This window comes from Salmo trutta, chromosome 23 (assembly GCF_901001165.1).
Source record: "Salmo trutta chromosome 23, fSalTru1.1, whole genome shotgun sequence".
Lineage (NCBI taxonomy): Eukaryota > Metazoa > Chordata > Actinopteri > Salmoniformes > Salmonidae > Salmo > Salmo trutta.
Genome location: NC_042979.1, coordinates 41,236,480 through 41,257,089, shown reverse-complemented (window position 1 = coordinate 41,257,089; position 20,610 = coordinate 41,236,480). Strand labels below are relative to the sequence as shown.

The window sequence follows — 20,610 nt, the reverse complement described above, 5'->3', positions numbered from 1 at the left end:
CGGAAGGAGCGGACCAAAACGCAGCGTGTTGAGTGCTCATCTTCTTTTATTTAGATAAGGTGAACACTTAAACAAAATATAACACAACGACATACGACAGTTCCGTAAGGTACACGGACTATACGAAAAAACAACCACCCACAAACCCAAAGGAAAAAACAGGCTGCCTAAGTATGGCTTCCAATCAGAGACAACGAAAGACACCTGCCTCTGATTAGAAACCATACTCGGCCACACATAGAAAATGAACATAGAAAATGAAAACTAGAACAAATCCCCGTGAAACAAACCAACCCCAAAACACACCAAAACAACACCCCCTGCCACGCCCTCACCATACTACAATGACAAATGACCCCTTTTACTGGTCAGGATGTGACAAATAGCCTTGAATAAGATCCCTGATCATTTATGGAGGTCCTGCTCTCTCCCATCCCCTGCAGGTTTCTGACGATGACTCTCCAGAGCCAGGTCTGGGCGTGGAGATGGAGACTTTCCAGGTGCGGAGGCTCTCCTGCCGGAACCTGCAGCTTCCCCCATTGGCCTTTAGGCAGGCGGAGCAGCGTGACTGGGCCCCGAGGCCAGAGACGGAGCAGATCCCTCGGCCCACTAGCCTCGCCCTCAGGATCCCCCCGCTCATCGCCATCACCTCAGCAGACACCAGCAGGTAGGCGAGACAGGAGACTGCATGTGGAGACAAAGGTCTGGTGGCAGGGTCATGGGATGTGGAATGATGTGTGTTTGAGTGAGGGAGAGAATGAGACAGGTGGGTGAGCGAGAGAGGGAGAGCGACAGTGAAAGAGTCAGACAAGGAGACTCAGGGAAGCTTTAGTGGTCTTTTCAGTATTGAGTGTGTGTGTGTGTGTGTGTGTGTGTGTGTGTGTGTGTATCTGTGCTCCTTAAAATGTCTGGCTATGTGTGTCAGTATATGTGTGAGTATAAATGCATATGGTCTTTGTAATTTACAATCATGGAGTGGATGCAATCTGCTCTCCATTCAGACAGCACAAAGACCATTAAACTCTAGTCTGAATTACGATGGTAGTTGCCCCTTGAAAGCCTGTGGATGACATACAGTAGGCAATAAGCATTTTGGTGACTCGTGTTAAATGTGATCAGCTTTACTTTGAGCGTAATGTGTCTACGTGTGACTCATCAATGCAAACGTATACTACTGGGTTTTGATTTGAAGAACACAGTGTCCTTCAGCCAGAAAACTGCAATCTCTCCACTTCAAGCCACGGTCGGCTCTTTCAATGTCCACACACTTTGTGTGTCAGTGTCAACTTCAAAAAGGTCCTCACAAAATTGATTTGCCCTTGTTTTCCTCTCTGCAGAATAGAGTTTCACAGGTAGATAGAACCTTTGTTATAGTCCTAACTGTTAATATACCTTTTTATTATTTCTAGATTCGCTATGTGCACCTTGGCACAGCAATCGTTCTCCCTCTTACTTATAGTTGCAGCTATGGTTTATCCACCCATCATTTATTTTTGTGGGTGTGTGAGAGACAACAACAAAAAATCTCTTTACTCTTTTCAGTCTAGAAATGTTTACCTTTTGTGCTATTGTAGGAAGCAATCACTCTCCTATTACTGACTCTAAATGATCTATAACTGGGCTAATAACTCACTAACTAGCAAAGGATATGAACAAAATGTGCACACGTGGCAACATGCAGCTCTCGCTATGATCTCAAAACAATCACATCTACTCATGACCGCTTATGCTGTAAACACAGTCCAGTTCAAAGTAAATGGCACAGATCCATATATGGCAATGGTCTATTTGCATATAGACCTACTGCAGCTCTAATTGTTTATGAATACGGGCTGAGTAGTGCGTGTCAATGCAATAGAATCCTACACCGATGCGTTCTGCCAACAACAGGGACGGCAAGTAGCCTAGTGGTTAAGAGCATTGGGCCAGTAACTGAAAGGTTGCTGGTTCGAATCCCTGAACCAATTATTTGAAAAATCTGCCAACGTGCCCTTGAGCCAGGCACTTAACCCTAATTGCTCCTGTAAGTTGCTCTGGATAAGAGTGTCAGCTCAAATGTTAACAAATTATCTTGCATAGTTCATTTAGTTTTGGTATGTTGCATTGAAAGTGGCTAATATTGCGTTGATTCGATCACAGTTGCCACAGTAAAGGGAAACGTTCATAGTGTTAACAGGGAAAACTCTAGAACAGTGGTCCCCAACTTTTCTGAGTCAAAGTGCAAACCGAGATCTACCGCTCAGATTTTTTTTACATGACTTCAAAAACGTAAGCCTATGCAACTTTAACCAATTAAAAACAGTACTGCAGCAATAAGGTTTGTGCAGTAAGCTATAGGCCCAATAAATGACGACCATATATTATCTTTGCTTGAATTGCCCTGCCAATGCATTGTTGTTCGAGCCATTTTGAGGTAGGCTATATGATCACACTGGTAATAGATCCGTTGTTGTATTACTTGTGAGGCACAGCTGAGTGAGCATACATTTAAATAATTAGCTTTTTATTTTTTATTTTACTTGGCTGATGGAGCCTGCATCTGATTGTCAGTCTCAGCGGAGGGTGAGAGCAGCATCTCAACATCCCTCCGCTCTCCCTTTCCTCTGCTGACACAGACCTAAAAGGGACCCCGTCTTCCATCTAATGGCGAAACTCAAGTCACACCACATTATTTCTGCCTCATGCACGAATTCATGTTGTTACTCCCATGAACAGAGAAAGTGAAATATTCCTCGATATTAAAAAAGACCCAAGCCGCTAATAATAACACAAGCCTATAGGTTTTACTTTCCTACTCATTCATTACTGCTGCAGTGCTTGTTGTAGCACTGAGTGGAAATAGGAAGAACGTGCATTTTATGGCTTATAAAAGTATTGAATATAAAGTGTTGACAGTGCTGATGTCAAGGGGTGAGTGTAGCTGGTGCATGGGAGTCAGGCGCAGGAGAGCAGAGATGAGTGGACAAAGCACTTTACTTAGGCAATCATCTGAACAGAACGCAACCACGTCACTAAACAAACGCCCAATCGAACAAGTAAGGTAGCACAAAGTACAAAACCAAAGTACAAAGTACCGGCTGCCACAAAGCATGGGTAATAAAACAAAACCCGGCGCAAACCAGCCGGAAGCGTGCCAACCTTGACAATAAACCGATCCACCTTTTAATTTTCCATTTGTTTTGTCTTGTTTTCCCACACACCTGGTTTACATTTCCCTCATTACTTGTCGTGTATTGTTTATTGTAAAGGTTGGCACGCTTCCGATTTCACACACAGACATGGGGGGAACAGAGGGTTAAATACACGACAAGTAATGAGGGAAATGTAAACCAGGTGTGTGGGAAAACAAGACAAAACAAATGGAAAATTAAAAGGTGGATCGGTGATGGCTAGAAGACCGGTGACGTCGACCGCCGAACGCCGCCCGAACAAGGAGGGGAACCGACTTCGGGCGGAAGTCGCGACAGCTGAGTAAGAACTTAAACATGAACTCCCTTATAAAAACTGCATCTCTTTGCTGTATTCATTGACGGTCTCTCTCTAATCATGGTTTTAAACGTTTTGAAATCTCACAGTACCAACTTTGCTGTAGCTTTCTTTAATGCCTGCTACGTTACTGCAGACACGGTAATCTGAGCCATCCGTTTGGCCTGCGTTAGGCCTACAGTGTACTTGATTTGCTCTCTGGGCCCGCCGGGGAAGGCAGAAGTTGTTCGCCTACCCAGCGCGCAGGGCATCTGAATCGGGTGCACTTACCGCCAACAGCCCGAGACGAATAACAAAAAATAGGAACACAAGGCTTTATCATAGTTTTGTTTTTACATAAATGTTTGGCGATCGACTTGGAATGCCTTGGAGATCGACCAGTTTGGGGGGGAACAGTGTTTCCTACATAGTGTACCCCTTATAGTGTACCACCCTGTGGGCCCTGGTCAAAAGTAGTGCACTATATTGGGAATAGGGTGCCATTTGAGACACATCCAAAGCCAATCAGGATCTCTCATGCCGAATTATCTTTGGGTCAGCGACTCGCCCTTCATTTTGATTCGGTTGTATGATACCGTTGGTCTTGAAACGATGCCATGTAGATGTGAGCATAGTCTCATGTTATTCATATTTATGACAATACATGAGAATACTGAATGACACTGGTTGGATTACTATAAGTGCCATTTCTAGTGTACTTCATCGTTCCTAACCCGTTGTAGTTGTGAGAGTGTAAACCTTTGCCATGGTTTATATTCAGGAATTGATAGTGTCTGGAGAGAAACTGGAGATGAGATGGGAATAGTGATCTATGATTCCCATTCATGAACAATTACTCAATGGTTTCTCGTAAAGAAAGAAGATGGAGAGCTGTGTTTTGCTAGTATCTCTGACAATGGCAGTTTCATCTGAAAAGGTCAGCCCCCGGAGTTTGTTGTTGGATGGGAGTTTTGATGGATTGTGGGGTGTGTGAGGATGTCAGTGTACAAATCAAATTGTATTGGTCAGCATACACATATTTGCAGATGTTTTCACAGGTGCAGCAAAATGCTTGTTTTTCTAGCTCCAACAGTAACACCTAGCATAACAAAATAACACATACAAAAAATAAAAATAAAGAAATATCAGAACGAGCAATGTCAGAGTCTGGAATATAAATACAGTGCCTTCAGAAAGTATTCATACCCCTTGATTTATTCCACATTTTGTTGTGTTACAGCCTGAATTCTAAATTGATTAAATACCCCATAATGACAAAGTGAAAACATGTTTTTATAAATCTTTGCAAATGCATTAAATTAAATACAGAAATAGCTCATTTACTTAAGTATTCACATCGCTGAGTCAATACATTGTAGAAGCACCTTTGGCAGCGATTACAGCTGTGAGTCTTTCTGGGCAAGTCTAAGAGCTTTCCATACCTGGATTGTACAACATTTGCCAATTATTCTTTTAAAAATTATGCCAAATTGGTTGTTGATCATCGCTAGACAACTATTTTCAGGTCTTTAAGTCAAAACTGTAACTTGTCCACTCAGGAACATTCACTGTCTTCTTCGTAAGCAACTCCACTGTAGATGAGGCCTTGTCTTTTAGGTTATTGTCCTGCTTAAAGGTGAATTCATCTTCCAGTGTGTCACGTCCTGACCATTGAGTGCTCTTATTTTCTATGGTAGAGTAGGTCAGGGCGTGACTGGGGGGTTTATTCTAGTTTAATTTTTCTATGTTGGGGTTTTTGTATGATTCCCAATTAGAGGCAGCTGGTCATCATTGTCTCTAATTGGGGATCATATTTAAGTAATAGTTTTTTCCCCCATCTGTGTTTGCGGGAGATTATTTTGAGTTAGTGCATGTTGCACCTCTTTCGTCACGGTTTGTGTTTTGTTTGTAGTTTATTGTTTGTTTTGCAAAGTTTCACATTAAAATAAAAGATGTGGAACGATACCCACGCTGCGCTTTGGTCTCCTACCTACGACGATCGTGACACAGAATCTCCCACCACCAAAGGACCAAGCAGCGTTCCCAGGAGTGGACATGGGAGGACATCCTGGACGGCAAAGGATCCTGGACGTGGGAGGAGATCCAGGCCGGATGGGATCGCCTCCCATGAGAACAGGTGGAAGCAGCGAGGGAGGAACGGCGACGAGATCGGGAGTCACGGCAACGACGGAAGCCCAAGAGGCAGCTCCCCCAAAAAATATTTTGGGGGCACACGGGGAGATTGGCAGAGTCAGGGTTTAGACCTGAGCCAACTCCCCGAGCATACCGTGGGGAGCGTGTGACCAGTCAGGCACCTTGTTATGCGGTGATGCATACGGTATCCCCAGTCCGCATTCACAGCCCGGTGTGCTCGTTGCTGGCTCCCCGCATTTGCTGGGCTAAAGTGAGCATTCAGCCAGGACGGGTTGTGCTGGCTCAGCGCTCCTGGTCTCCAGTACGCCTCCTTGGTCCAGGATATCATGTGCCAACTCTACGCACTGTGTCGCCAGTGCGCCTTCACAGCCCAGTGCGTCCTGTGCCAGCGCCCCGCACTTGCCAGGCTAAAGTGAGCATCCAGCCAGGACGGGTTATGCTAGCCCTACGCTCCAGACCTCCAGTGCGCCTCCACGGCCCAGTATATCCTGTGCCTGCTCCACGCATCCGGTCTCCAGTGCATCTCTCCAGCCTGGTACGCCCTGTGCCTGCTCCACGTATTCGGCCTCCAGTGCGTCTCCCCAGTCCGGTGTGACCTGTTCCGGATCCACGTACCAGGCCTCCAGTGTGTCTCCCCAGCCTGGTAAGTCCTGTGGCAGCTCCCCGCATCAGGCTGCCAGTATGTCTCCTCAGTCCGGTGAGACCTGTTCCGGCTCCACGTTCGAAGCCTCCAGCGACGATCCATGGCCCGGAGCCTCCAGCGACGATCCATGGCCCGGAGCCTCCAGCGACGATCCATGGCCCGGAGCCTCCAGCGACGATCCATGGCGCGGAGCCTCCAGCGACGATCCATGGCGCGGAGCCTGCAGCGACGATCCATGGCGCGGAGCCTCCAGCGACGATCCATGGCGCGGAGCCTCCAGCGACGATCCATGGCGCGGAGCCTGCAGCGACGATCCATGGCGCGGAGCCTGCAGCGACGATCCATGGCGCGGAGTCTCCAGCGACGGTCGGCAGTCCAGGGCCTCCAGCGACGGTCGGCAGTCCAGAGCCTTCAGCGGGGGTTCCCAGTCCAGAGCCTTCAGCGACGATCTACGGTCCGGAGCCTCTGGCGACGATCCACGGTCCGGTTCCACGAAGGTGGGGGGAGCTCCAAGCGGAGGGGGGTCTGCGTCCCGCACCAGAGCCGCCTCCAATGTTGGCGGATCCACAGGATGAGAAGGTTCTTCGTCCTGCACCAGAGCCACCACCAACACTAGACACCCCCAATAACCCTCCCTCTTGGTTTCAGGTTTTGCGGCTGGAGTCCGCACCTTTGGGGGTGGGTACTGTCACGTCCTGACCATTGAGTGCTCTTATTTTCTACGGTAGAGTAGGTCAGGGCGTGACTGGGGGGTATATTCTAGTTACATTTTTCTATGTTGGGTTTTTTGTATGATTCCCAATTAGAGGCAGCTGGTGCAGCTTGAAAATATTGAGAGTGGTACTCAGTAATGTGTTGTATTGGCATTGCACCAAACATAACACTTTGTACTCAGGACAAAAAGTGAATTGCTATGCCACATTTTTTGTATTATTACATTAGTGCCTTGTTGCAAACAGGACGCATGTTTTGGAATATTTGTTTTTCTCTACAGGCTTCTTCCTTCTTTTCACTCTGTCAGTTAGGTTAGTATTGTAGAGTTACTACAATTTTGTCGATCCAGCCTCAGTTTTCTCCTATCACAGCCATTAAACTCTGTAACAATATAAATGAGTCATTTTGGAGTCACTTTTATTGTAAATAAGAATATAATTTGTTTCTAAACACGTCTACATTCATGTGGATGCTACCATGGTTACGGATAGTCCTGAATGAATCATGAATAATGATGAGTGAGAAAGTTAGACGCACAAATATCATACCCACCCAAAAATGCTAACCTCCCCTGCTATTGTAATGGTGAGAGGTTAGCATACTTCTGTAACATTCTCACTCATCATTATTCACGATTCATTCAAGACTATCCGTAATTATGGTAGCGTCCACCTTAATGTAGAAGTGTTCAGAAACATATTCTATTCTTACTTAAATAAAAGTGACTCCAATAATTTCTATTGGGCACAAAATAATCTGAAACACAACCAAAACAAACAGCAAATGCATCCAACAAGTTTGTAGAGTCACAAGTTTGATGTAATTACTGCAGGCTAGCATGTCACATCTTCTCCTGCTCTTCCGCTCCGGCGTACGAAGGTCGCCAGAATACTAACCACCGGTCCTGTGATTCATCATTACGCATACATGGCACTCATCATTACATGCACCTGTTAATCATTATGATGCACACCTGGACTTCATTACCTTCATCATTTCCTCCCCTTTATATGTCACTCCCTTATGTTTTCTCACCAGGTGGTATTGTTCTTGTTTACCAGAGTGTAGCCTTATGGAATTGTCTCGTTATTGGGTATGTTTTATTAAACGTTTCACCTGCACCTGCTTCCCGACTCACAGCTCCGTTATTACATAGCAATATGGGACCAAATACTAAACTTTTGACTACTTTAATAAACACAAGTGAATTTGTCCCAATACTTTTGGTCCCCTAAAATTGGTGGGACTATGTACAAAAAGTGCTGTAATTTCTAAACGGTTCACCTGATATGGATGAAAATACTCTCAAATGAAAGCTGACCCTTACAAAAAAAAGTAGACTGTGGTATTTTGGACGCAGTAATTGCAGAATAACTGCAGTGTACTGCAATTATACTGCAATCTAACTGCAGTTACACTGCAAAATTACTGCAGTAAAACAAGGTTTTATTTTGGACGCAGTATCTGATTTATACTGCAGTTATACTGCAATCTAACTGCAATATTTTTTCATAAGGGCAGTCTGCAGTTTAACGTCAGTCATTGTATCATTTCAAATCCAAAGTGCTGGAGTAAAGAGCCAAAACAACAACAAATGTGTCTCTATCCCAATACTATTGGAGCTCACAGTACATATGAAATGGGTAAAACAGTATGTAAACATTTTTAAAGTGACCAGTGTTCTATGACAATAAGGGGCAGGGTATTGGACAGAGGCCAATTACATTTTAGTCATTTAGCAGACGCTCTTATCCAGAGCGACTTACAGTAGTGAATGCATACATTTCATTTCATACATTTTTTTTTCTGTGCTGGCCCCCGTGGGAATCGAACCCACAACCCTGGCGTTGCAAACACCATGCTCTACCAACTGAGCTACAGGGAACTAACAGTCTGATGAACTAACAGTCTGATTTAACAGTCTGATGGCCTGGAGATAGAAGCTGTTTTCAGTCTCTCCGTCCCAGCTTTGATCTCCGCCTTCTAGATGGTAGTGGGGTGAACAGGCTGTGGCTCGGGTGCCTAAGGACATTGATGATCTTCTTGGCCTTCCTGTGACACCGGATGCTGGCAGTGTGCCCCCGGTGATGCGTTGGGCTGACCGCACCACCCTCCGGAGAGCCCTGCACATGCGGATAGTGTAAGTGCCGTACCAGGGGTTGATACAGCCCTACAGGATGCTCTCAATGGTGCGTGGCCACGCAGTCATGGGTAAACAGGGTGGACAGGAGGGGGCTGAGCACGCACCCCTGCGGGGCCCCCGTGTTGAGGATCAGCGTGGTGGAGGTGCTGTTGCCTACCTTCACCACCTGGCGTCTGCCCATCAGGAAGTTGGGGTGGTAAGCAAATCATAGTGGGTCTAGGGTGTCGGGTAAGTTGGAGGTGATATGATCCTTAATTAGCCTCTCAAAGCACTTCATGATGACAGAAGTGATTGCAATGGGGCGATAGTCATTTAGTTCAGTTACCTTCACTTTCTTGGGTACAGGAACAATGGTGGACATCCTGAAGCAAGTGGGGCCAACATACTGGGATAGAGAGAGATTGAATATGTCTGTATACACTCCAGCCAGCTGGTCTGCACATGCTCTGTGAACGCGGTTTGGGATGCCGTCTGGGCTGGCAGCCTTGCGAGGGTTAATGCACTTAAATGTCTTACTCACATCGAACACGGAGAAGGGGAGCTCAGAGTCCTCGTGAGCTGCAGTGGCCCATGTCGGCGGCTCAGTGTTTTCCTCTAAGTGGGCATAGAAGGTGTTTAGCTTGTCCGGGAGCGAGGCGTTGGTGTCTGTGACATGGCTGGCTTTCCCTTTATAATCTGTGATTTTCTGGAGTCCCTGCCACATGCGTCTTTGTGTCTGAGCCGTTGAATTGCAACTCCACTTTGTCCCCATACTGTCGTTTTTCCTATTTGATTGCTTTACGGAGGTCATTGCTGGTCTGTTTGTACACATACATGTTCCCAGTCACCTTGCCGTGGTTAAATGCGGTGGTTTGCTTTTCAGGTTTGCGTGAATGCTGCCATCTATCCACGGTTTTTGGTTTGGATAGGTTGTAATCGTCACCGTGGGAACAACATCCTCTATGCACTTCCTGATGAACTCCATCACCAAGTCAGTGTATATGTCAATACTATTCTCAGGGGCAACCCGGAACATTTTCCAGTCCGCGTGATCAAAACAATCTTGAACCATAGATTCCGATTGGTCAGACCAACGTTGAACAGTCCTCACACACACACACACACACACACAGACAACCTGACACACACACACACACACACACACACACACACACACACACACACACACACACACACACACACACACACACACACACACACGGTCTTGGTCTTTTTGTTACTGTGGTTACATTTAGAGGAAAGATGGAAAATCATCCGCCCTCCTGTTGTTCCCAATCAATGTCCCCCTGCTGTCATTCCATGAAAAGCCCACCCTTACCCCCTGCTATCATTCCATGAAAAGCCCACAATGCCCTCCTCCTGGGCTGTACATTTGGGCCACGCTCAGGAATAACATCCCTAGCTGGTTAAGCAAAGAGAAGTGAGCTGTAGCCATTTGAATGTAGGCATTGGCACGAATATACATTTGACTGCAGACGGGGTTGCTATGATTAAGCCTTTTTTGTCTGTCGTAAGAATAGGTCCATCTCTTCATGGGAAGTGTAATCTCTCTATGGTCACATAGGGAAAAAGTTGAAGCTTATTCTGTAAGGATCGAGGCTTCCTGGCAGTATTCGCCGTTCTTGTCTCTTGACAAACTGTACTGTACAGTATGTGCCCATCAACCTACTTCACGAATCAGGTCATTTTTAGTCCCATGGAAATAATTATTATACATACAGCTCTCGAAAAAATTAAGAGACACCTGCAAACTTATCAGTTTCTCTGGTTTTACTATTTATAGGTGTGTGTTTGGGTAAAATTAACATTTTTGTTTTATTCTATAAACTACTGACAACAATTCTCCCATATTCCAAATAAAAATTGTCATTTAGAGCATTTATTTACAGAAAATGACAACTGGTCAAAATAACAAAGTGTTGTCAGATCTCGAATAATGCAAAGAAAATAAGTTCATAATCATCACCAATCCTCCACCAAATTTCACAGTGGGTGCGAGACCTGGAGAGGCCTACAAGCCATAGTGTTTCGCACCCACTGTGAAATTTGGTGGCGGATCGGTGATGATCTGGGGGTTCTTCAGCAAGGCTGGAATCGGGCAGATTTGTCTTTATGAAGGACGCATGAATTAAACCACGTACAAGGTTGTCCTGGAAGAAAACTTGCTTCCTTCTGCTCTGACAATGTTCCCCAACTCTGAGGATTGGTTTTTCCAGCAGGACAATGCTCCATGCCACACAGCCAGGTCAATCAAGGTGTGGATGGAGGACCTCCAGATCAAGACCCTGTCATGGTCAGCCCAATCTCCAGACCTGAACCCCATTGAAAACCTCTGGAATGTGATCAAGAGGAAGATGGATGTCACAAGCCATCAAACAAAGCCAAGATGCTTGAATTTTTGCACCAGGAGTGGCATAAAGTCACCCAACATCAATGTGAAACACTGGTGGAGAGCATGCCAAGACTCATGAAAGCTGTAATTGAAAATCAGTGTTATTCCACCAAATATTGATTTCTGAACTCTTCCTGAGGTTAAACATTAGTATTGTGTTGTTTAAAAATGAATACGAACTTGTTTTCTTTGCATTATTCGAGGTATGACAACACTGCATCTTCTTTGTTATTTTGACCAGTTGCCATTTTCTGTAAATAAATGCTCTAAATGACAATATTTTTATTTGGAATATGGGAGAAATGTTGTCAGTAGTATAAAGAATAAAACAAAAAAAGTGTCCATTTTACCCAAACACATACCTATAAATAGTAAAACCAGAGAAACTGATCATTTTGCAGTGGTCTCTTAATTTTTTCCAGAGCCGAGTGGATACAATTATGAAAGATTACTTGAAAGTATGTCTTGAGTGACAGTTGATTGGAGTGATAGGATAGGAGTGACTATGTACTGTCCTTTCAAATTACGTTTGTTTACCTTATTGTTCTATACCAGACAACAGTGATGATGTAATGTATTTGGCCGGTATTCAATCTGTCTTTCCATAGCAACGTTTATGCAATATTATAAACTGGGTGGTTCGAGCCCTGCATTCTGATTTGGCTGACAGCTGTGGTATATCAGACCGTATACCACGGGTATGACAAAACATTTATTTTTACTGCTCTCATTACGTTGGTAACCAGTTTCTAATAGCAATAAGGCAACTCGGGGGTGCATCGTGCCTATATACCACACCCCCTCGTGCCTTATTGCTTAATTGTTGTTTACACAACTACAGCCCACGCACATTGAAATATGGAATTACTGTAAGTAGGCATTTACCTGCTGTGATTAACCTTTTTTTTACCAAAAACTTTTCATTTGATTTGATTACGGGGGAAATGTGTGTTCATGTGCTACCTGCAGCATAACTACTGCAATGCTGGTTTGATTAAATTTTGCTTTTCATGTCATTGTTGGGGGTGATTTCTGAGTAATTAAACTCCTAGTTAGTCGAAGTACGAAGAAAAAGCAGCTCTATTTTTCCACTCTCGTCTTCTTGTCACTGTGTAGCCTATTTGACAGAAAACAGTGAAGTTTACGTGGTTAACACAACACGTCACGACTGGGGATTGAGAGGTCAGATATAGTTGAAGTCGGAAGTTTACATACACTTAGGTTGGAATCATTAAAACTCCTTTTTCAACCACTCCACACATTTCTTGTTAACAAACTATAGTTTTGGTAAGTCGGTTAGGACATCTACCGTAATTTCCGGACTATTGAGCGCACCTGAATATAAGCCGCACCCACTGAATAAATTTATTTTATTTTATTTTGAACATAAATAAGCCGCACATGTCTATAAGCCACAGGTGCCTACCGGTACATTGAAACAAATGAACTTTACACAGGCTTTAACGAAACACGGCTTGTAACAAAAATAAAAAATTAGCAGTAAACAGTAGCCTACCAAGAAAGTCATTGCTCCAGACCAAGCTCCCGTGCAGCAGCTCTATTTCCTTTTCCAACAGCCAGATCAATCGCCTTCAACTTGAAAGCTGCATCATATGCATTTCTCCGTGTCTTTGCCATGATGAGGGTGACAAAATGACTACCGTAATCAGAATGATGGGAAGTTTGAGCGCGCTCGATTTAATCTAAACAGTAAACAAAAAAGTTGTTTGACCTTAACCCATTCGGCAATTTCATTGGTCTAATGAAAGCTTCATGCCGCCAAAAAACTGAGCACGTCACAGAATGTGTTTTAAAAAAATGTATATATATTTGAAAGCGGGAAAAATCCATATATTAGCCGCAACATTGTTTAAGCCGCGAGGTTCAAAGCGTGGGAAAAAAGTAGCGGCTTATAGTCCGGAAATTACGGTACTTTGTGCATGACACAAGTAATTTTTCCAACAATTGTTTACAGACAGATTATTTCACTTATAATTTACTGTATCACAATTCCAGTGGGTCAGAAGTTTACATACACTAAGTTGACTGTGCCTTTAAACAGCTTGGTTATTTAAAATTATGTAATGTCATGAAAATGATGTCATGGCTTTAGAAGCTTCTGATAGGCTAATTGACATTATTTGAGTCAATTGGAGGTTCCCCCGTGGGAATTGAACCCACAACCCTGGCATTGCAAACACCATGCTCTACCAACTGAGCCACACGGGACCTACATCGACATAACCTGAGGCCGCTCAGCAAGGAAGAAGCCACTGCTCCAAAACCGCCATAAAAAAGCCAGACTACGGTTTGCAACTGCACATGGGGACAAAGATCGTACTTTTTGGAGAAATGTCCTCTGGTCTGATGAAACAAAAATAGAACTGTTTGGCCAAAATGACCATCGTTATGTTTGGAGGAAAAAGGGGGATGCTTGCAAGCCGAAGAACACCATCCCAACCATGAAGCACGGGGGTGGCAGCATCATGTTGTGGGGGTGCTTTGCTGCAGGAGGGACTGGTGCACTTCACAAAATAGATGGCATCCCGAAGAAGGAAAATGATGTGGATATATTGAAGCAACATCTCAAGACATCAGTCAGGAAGTTAAAGCTTGGTCGCAAATGGATCTTCCAAATGGACAATGACCCCAAGCATACTTCCAAAGTTAAGCAAAATGGCTTTAGGACAACAAAGTCAAGGTATTGGAGTGGCCATCACAAAGCCCTGACCTCAATCCTACAGTAAATTTGTGGGAAGAACTGAAAAAGCATGTGCGAGCAAGGAGGCCTACAAACCTGACACAGTTACTCTGTCAGTTGGAATGGGCCAAAATTCACCTAAGTTATTGTGGGAAGCTTGTGGAAGGCACACCGAAACGTTAGACCCAAGTTCAACAATTTAAAGGCAATGCTACCAAATACTAATTGAGTGTATGTAAACTTCTGACCCACTGGGAATGTGATGAAAGAAATAAAAGCTGAACTAAATCATTCTCTCTATTATTATTCTGACATTTCACATTCTTAAAATAAAGTGGTGATCCTAACTGACCTAAGACAGGGAATTTTTACTTGGATTAAATGTCAGGAATTGTGAAAAACTGAGTTTAAATGTATTTGGCTAAGGTGCATGTAAACTTCTGACTTCAACTGTATACCCTACCATAGAATATTACCAGCAAATAAAATTAAATTGTATTGGTGACATACACAATCCCTCTTGGGTCATTAATATTTACCTTCACTGTGAATTAACCCGTTGGATCCCTGTGATTGAGTGTGTATTCACTCTCGACTTGCATGTAATGAGTGGAGGTAGATTTGTGTGCCGTGTTCCCATAGGGGTTACCCAACATAGATCATAACTATGTGTCACAGCACTGGCCCAAAGCACACCTCATATATAATTCATATCCAACAGGGGGAAAGAGATGATGTTATAGAATTCCTACAGTATGACACATCTGCTCTGCCTCAATGATGACGATCTTTTACCACAGTGACTGGATACACTGTAGGCTAACTCAGTTCTCGGGTGAGAAGTCATTCAGGTTGGTTGTTAATGTGCCCAACTGACTTTACCCGACTGCTGGGCTTGAACCCAGGTTGTCTGTGCTCCACAAGACTGTGTTAGCAGCACATTGAGCTAAAGCCCGGGGTGGCTAAGGCAAGTTCTTTAGGTCTTGGGCAATGCTGCTAATGATGCAAGCATGGTTCAGTGAACAACCCCAGACACACACACACACACACACACACACTTTGTATTACCTCTAATTTCTATTGTGCTCACGGTTGTTTTTTCTTCCACAGTAATAATCTTCCAGCCCTATTCAGCAGCACTACCATCCATATCACTTTCCAGATGCAGTCTTTTTCACCTCACACATCATTAGTTTTTTTGATGAGTCACACTCTGTGTACAGTTTGCCTTGCTGGAGAATTCAAATGTGTTGCATAATTAAATGTTGAGCTTTTCCTCTGGGAACTTTGTTTCAGTGTGCTGGACAAAAAGGAGGGTGAAAATGCAAGACTGGCTGTCCTATTTCTTTGAGGAAGAGGGACTTTTTGCATAAAACATGATCCCTCAAAGCGCATGTTTCTTTAGTTGGGTTTTGTAGATTAAGACGTGGTCAGAAAGAGGCAAATTAGGTAATTGTCAACCCTGTTATGGTGTCAGCGAACATATGGTGCCTCATCATGCCTATTGTTGCTGAATTTGAAAACTATAAAAGTTTCCAGCCAGGGAGAAGGCATTTGCTTGCTCTCTGCATCAAGGCGACACTTGTAGTTTTTGAAAATTACAGCATTTTGGAAATGACATTTTAGGACCTTTTCTTGTTATCTTTTTTGACGCCAGGACAATCATTGTTTTTATGTTGTAGCGAAAACCTACAGCACGGTAGCTCTCCAGGAAAAGGGTTGGAAAGCCCTGATGTAGACACTGGTGCTGGAGATAATGAATATGGTTTGTAACCGAGTTTGGGAAACACCGGCTTATAGCAACACAGACGAGACTATGAGACTGCATTGATGCCCTGAATGTATGACCTCATAAGGTTAAACGGGCACTTGTCTCCTCTGAACAGTTGATGTTGAGACGTGTCTGTTACTTGAACTCTGTGAAGCATTTATTTGGGCTGCAATTTCTGAGGTTGGTAACTCTAATGAACTTATACTCTGCAGCAGAGATAACTTTGCGTCTTCCATTCCTGTGGCGGTCCTCATATCATTGCGCTTGATGGTTTTTGGGACTGCACTTGAAGACACTTTCAAAGTTCTTGACATTTTTAGTATTGACTAACCGTCATGTCTTAAAGTAATGGTGGACTCTTGTTTCTCTTATTTGAGCTGCTCGTGCCATAATATGGACTTGGTCTTTTGCCAAATAAGGCTATCTTATGTATACCCCCTACCTTGTCAAACCATTAAGAAGGAAAGAAATTCCACAAAATAACTTTTAAGAAGGCACATCTGTTAATTTAAATGCATTCCAGGTGACTACCTCATGAAGCTGGTTGAGAGAATACCAAGAGTGAGCAAAGCTGTCAAGGCAAAGGGTGGCTATTTAAAGAATCTCAAATATAAAATATATTTTGATTTGTACATTCTTTTTTGGTTACTACATGATTCCATATGTGTCATTTCATAGTTTTGATGTTTTCACTAATTGTTCTACAATGTAGAAAATAGTCAAAATAAAGAAAAAACCTTGAATGAGTAGATGTTCTACAACTTTTGATCGGTAGTGTATATGATTATTTTCACGTTTTCATAAATTCTTAGAATGTTCGGGAATTAAGGCATTTGTGAAAATTATATAGCAATATAGAGTGGGAAAGCGGCCGTGCGTTTTGACAGTTAATAGACACTGCAGTAAATAAACCCGAGTAAAAACATCCATCTTATCCAGGACCGTAGTCTACACAGATCGGTGCACTATAGCCAATCAGAGCTACAGTAGGCCTTTATACAAACAAGCCATTTGCAACACCGGTCTGCTATCATTCACTTTGAACTGAGTTGTGTGTTTACAAGCAGTAGCAACAGCACGTATTCTCCAAAAGCCACAAAATACACCTGAATGGATTTCTGCAAATACAGTATGTAAACACCTCAGGAGTCTTCTTACATTTGGGAACTTTACAGCCCTATTGATCAAACAACCATGAGAAGGTAGGCTCTCTCTCCCTCAGTTATGAACATCAACAAGCTCAACAACTAATGCTAGCTAGAGCAAGATGAGCTAAAAATTTAACAAAGGAACATTAGATAAAACCTCTCAAACTTTTTCAGCTAGTTGGCTGTCAAAATGTCACTGATAAATGATGGGGAATTTTTGCTTTCGCCCTTCTGCAGCTCGCCTGCCAATGCCTGCTTGTCCCAACCAATCACCGAAGCTAACTGGCTAAAGTTGGCTAGCTTGCAACTTCCAGACACAAATGAGAACAACTTACTCTGAAAATGTTACCTGCCGTAGCAGAGCTGGCTAGGCTGTTTACATGTTATCTAGAGCGTTTGACTAACTTACTTTTTTTGAGGGCTACGTTTACTGACACCGGTCATATTCAGGTGTTGTGCATTCGTAAATTCCTAATTATTCTGCACTCAGACGAGAGAGCTCTGAAATGGAGTAGATGGCCAGAGTGAATTTGCGAACGCAAGAGATTTGTTAACTGGATAATAGTCGTTGAAAAACTGAAAAATGATATGAAGGGGAAAAAGTCAGTCACTCACCCACTCCTCAAATGACATCCTCCTAGCAGCTAGCTAGCTGACGTTAGGCTCTGTTGTTGTTAGTTTGCTACATAAATAGATATGCTAGTCTATTAGCAACGTTATGACTGACTTGTGATCATTGCTAGTTTGATTGTATTGATATTCTCAGCCTTAGTTACATTCGTCCGTTTTTGTCGAGAATATTGAGTCATTGAAACTGAAACAGTGCATCCCGAATCGAGGCAGCAAACAATGTACCAGACTAGCTGTGATTTACAACCTGATAGCAATATTTTTTGGACTACCAAGAAATGTATTAATGAATTATATGAATCATGCATTGAACTGCATCCATCTATTCTGCCCGACAATGCCTTAGTGTAAGTCGTGGAACGTTGAGTCAAACATAAGTTATTTTTAAAACCACTTATAGAGTTGGTTTTGTAGCATAAATTGGGAATTTTATATATTTTTTACTGACATTATGATTGTCTGTTTGTTTCATATCTGCAAAGTAGTTAAAACGCTGTCAGTTCCACTTTAAACTTTAGGTCACCTGTCACTTTGTGTTCTAAACATGAAATGTTTTTTGCAATGAGAAGTAATAGTTGTACATTTCAATTGGGAAATGCTTAATGGTTGTGTTTTTGTATTCTTATTATTTAGACCTTCTGGCTTATTATGTCAGAGTTTATCCTTTAACATCATGCTGTGTGTGACTACTGTCTTTCCATTGGCCCTATGCAGGGGTGTAGTGGTGCCTGTAGAATTGGGTAAACTCTAAGTTTGCCAAAAAGTTCCCAAACAGCCCGCTCAGCAAAGGAAAGGCACCCTGTGTGAAAAATCCAATGTTTCGCAATGTTTTTTTAAAATGTGTTTTCCTATATATTTTTTTCTGATTTTCACTCTCAAAATCACACCTTTTTTTCATAGACCATCCCATTTTTATATTTTTTCTAAGTCCACAACAATGCTTAAACCACATCATTCTGATTGGGTGGGCCTGTCAGGGCCTGGCTACCCAGTGTGTAGGCCAGTGTCCACCCAGGCCCATCCATGTATACGGCCCTGATGCAAACAGAGCATGATGACAATTGCGCATCACAAATAGCCTGCTAACCAACACTTTCAACTACATTTTTTCAATACCTGGTTTGCGTAGCCATTGTTGCCTTAGATAACATTTACTGGTAGATATCATACGGTGAAACATCTTTCCTACCCTCCGGCTGCCAATGTCATTCATCTGTGAGCTGCTCCATGCCAAAACCAGTTGAGAGCTGCACACTCTTGCCGCCTGCAGATTATATTCAGTTGAAACTAGGCTGTGTGTGCAGCAAGCATGTGAATATATTTCACGTGCTTTGCTATTATGTAGGCTACTTTGTGCGTGATTTCTCATTTGTACTACATTCTTGATACATCCTATACCTCCACTAAACTACTATGATACGCATCAATAGGGCTTAAGAAGTGAGAATTAGCAATGCCCACTGAAAATAAAGTGTGCCCTCCACTACACTACTGGCCCTTTGTGTTTTACAAAAAGTGCACTCTCCTGCATGACTGCAGTGGTATTATGGTTGCTGTCCTTTCAGAATCACAAACCTGTCACACACTGAAGGCCTATAGGTTCGCCACTGCGCAAACATGTCTGTTAAGGCTGTTAAGATATTAATGTTTCAACAAAGGAGTGTATATATTTGACCTGACGAAACGGTTTTATGCGCTGACAAAATGGAAGCTGATAATTAGCAGTTTTTTCCTCCACTGGTCTCGGGAAGAAATTAGGAGTCCTCACTGTCCCAGACAGAGTCAAAACCGAGTACAAATGTATCCGACAACGAGGCACTCAATATGTGGTCTCACAACACTGCCTTTTATTGTCCCCAGCACAAGGTGCACCTGTGTAATGATCATGCTGTCAGGTGGATGGATTATCTTGGAAAAGGAGAAATGCTCACTAACAGGGATGTAAACAAATTTGTGCACAACATTTGAGAGAAATAAGCTTTTTGTGAGTATGGAATATTTCTGTGATCTTTTATTTCAGCTCATGAAATATGGGAACAACACTTTTACATTTTGCTTTTATATTTAGTTCAGTGTATTTGCTATATTGACAGACTCATTTACTGTTTTATTGAAACATGTTTACTTGCCAACAAAATAAAGTTTAAGTGATACACCAACTCTCTGTATAATTTGTTTTAGCAGTAAAATTGAAGCTAGTTTATACAAATACATTTCATGAATATCACAATCAATTGATCCAGAAGTTGAATTCAACACTTTATTGGTTTCTGATGTAGCTGGAATCATTTAGTTACTTGTCAGTACACTTGTAAAAAATATTATATAAAACACCATTATATACATATGTACAACAGCTAGCAATATCTATACCACAATGCAGTTCTGAGCATTCTATACTTTCTATATTATACTACAACATCAGTCTAACTGAATATGGATGTTGTGTTGGTTGAATGTTCCAGGCAGGTTCCAGAATGTTCTTCAGCTGGTATATCTCTTCTTGTGTTGGGTAATGGCAGCTGGTTTAGCAGGCTTTGGCGCTGTGGTAATGTTCTTCACCACACACTGCTTCGACGTCTTGCAGAAGATTTGTATGAACTGCAAGCCTCCTGTAAAGACATGCCGACTGATCATTAGGATGTGTAACCCTACAATAAACCATGTTCATCTGATAAACAAAAAAGGGTACAGTAGACTGGTATGTGTTTTGTTACACTCAGTCAATAATTGGGCATTGAGATGAGCCTTTAGCAAAGATGTGAAAATTTTGAGGGGGCTTGACTTGTAGACATACTAGTTGTATATTGTTGTGTATGGGCACCTACAGTTGTGCTGTAGAGTAGACA

The 20,610-nt window shown here is 42.9% G+C and overlaps 1 pseudogene; it reads left to right on the top strand.

The window, feature by feature from the left end:
- Positions 1–20,610, top strand: part of LOC115160068 (cAMP-specific 3',5'-cyclic phosphodiesterase 4D-like) — a 359,418-nt pseudogene that overhangs the window by 71,551 nt on the left and 267,257 nt on the right.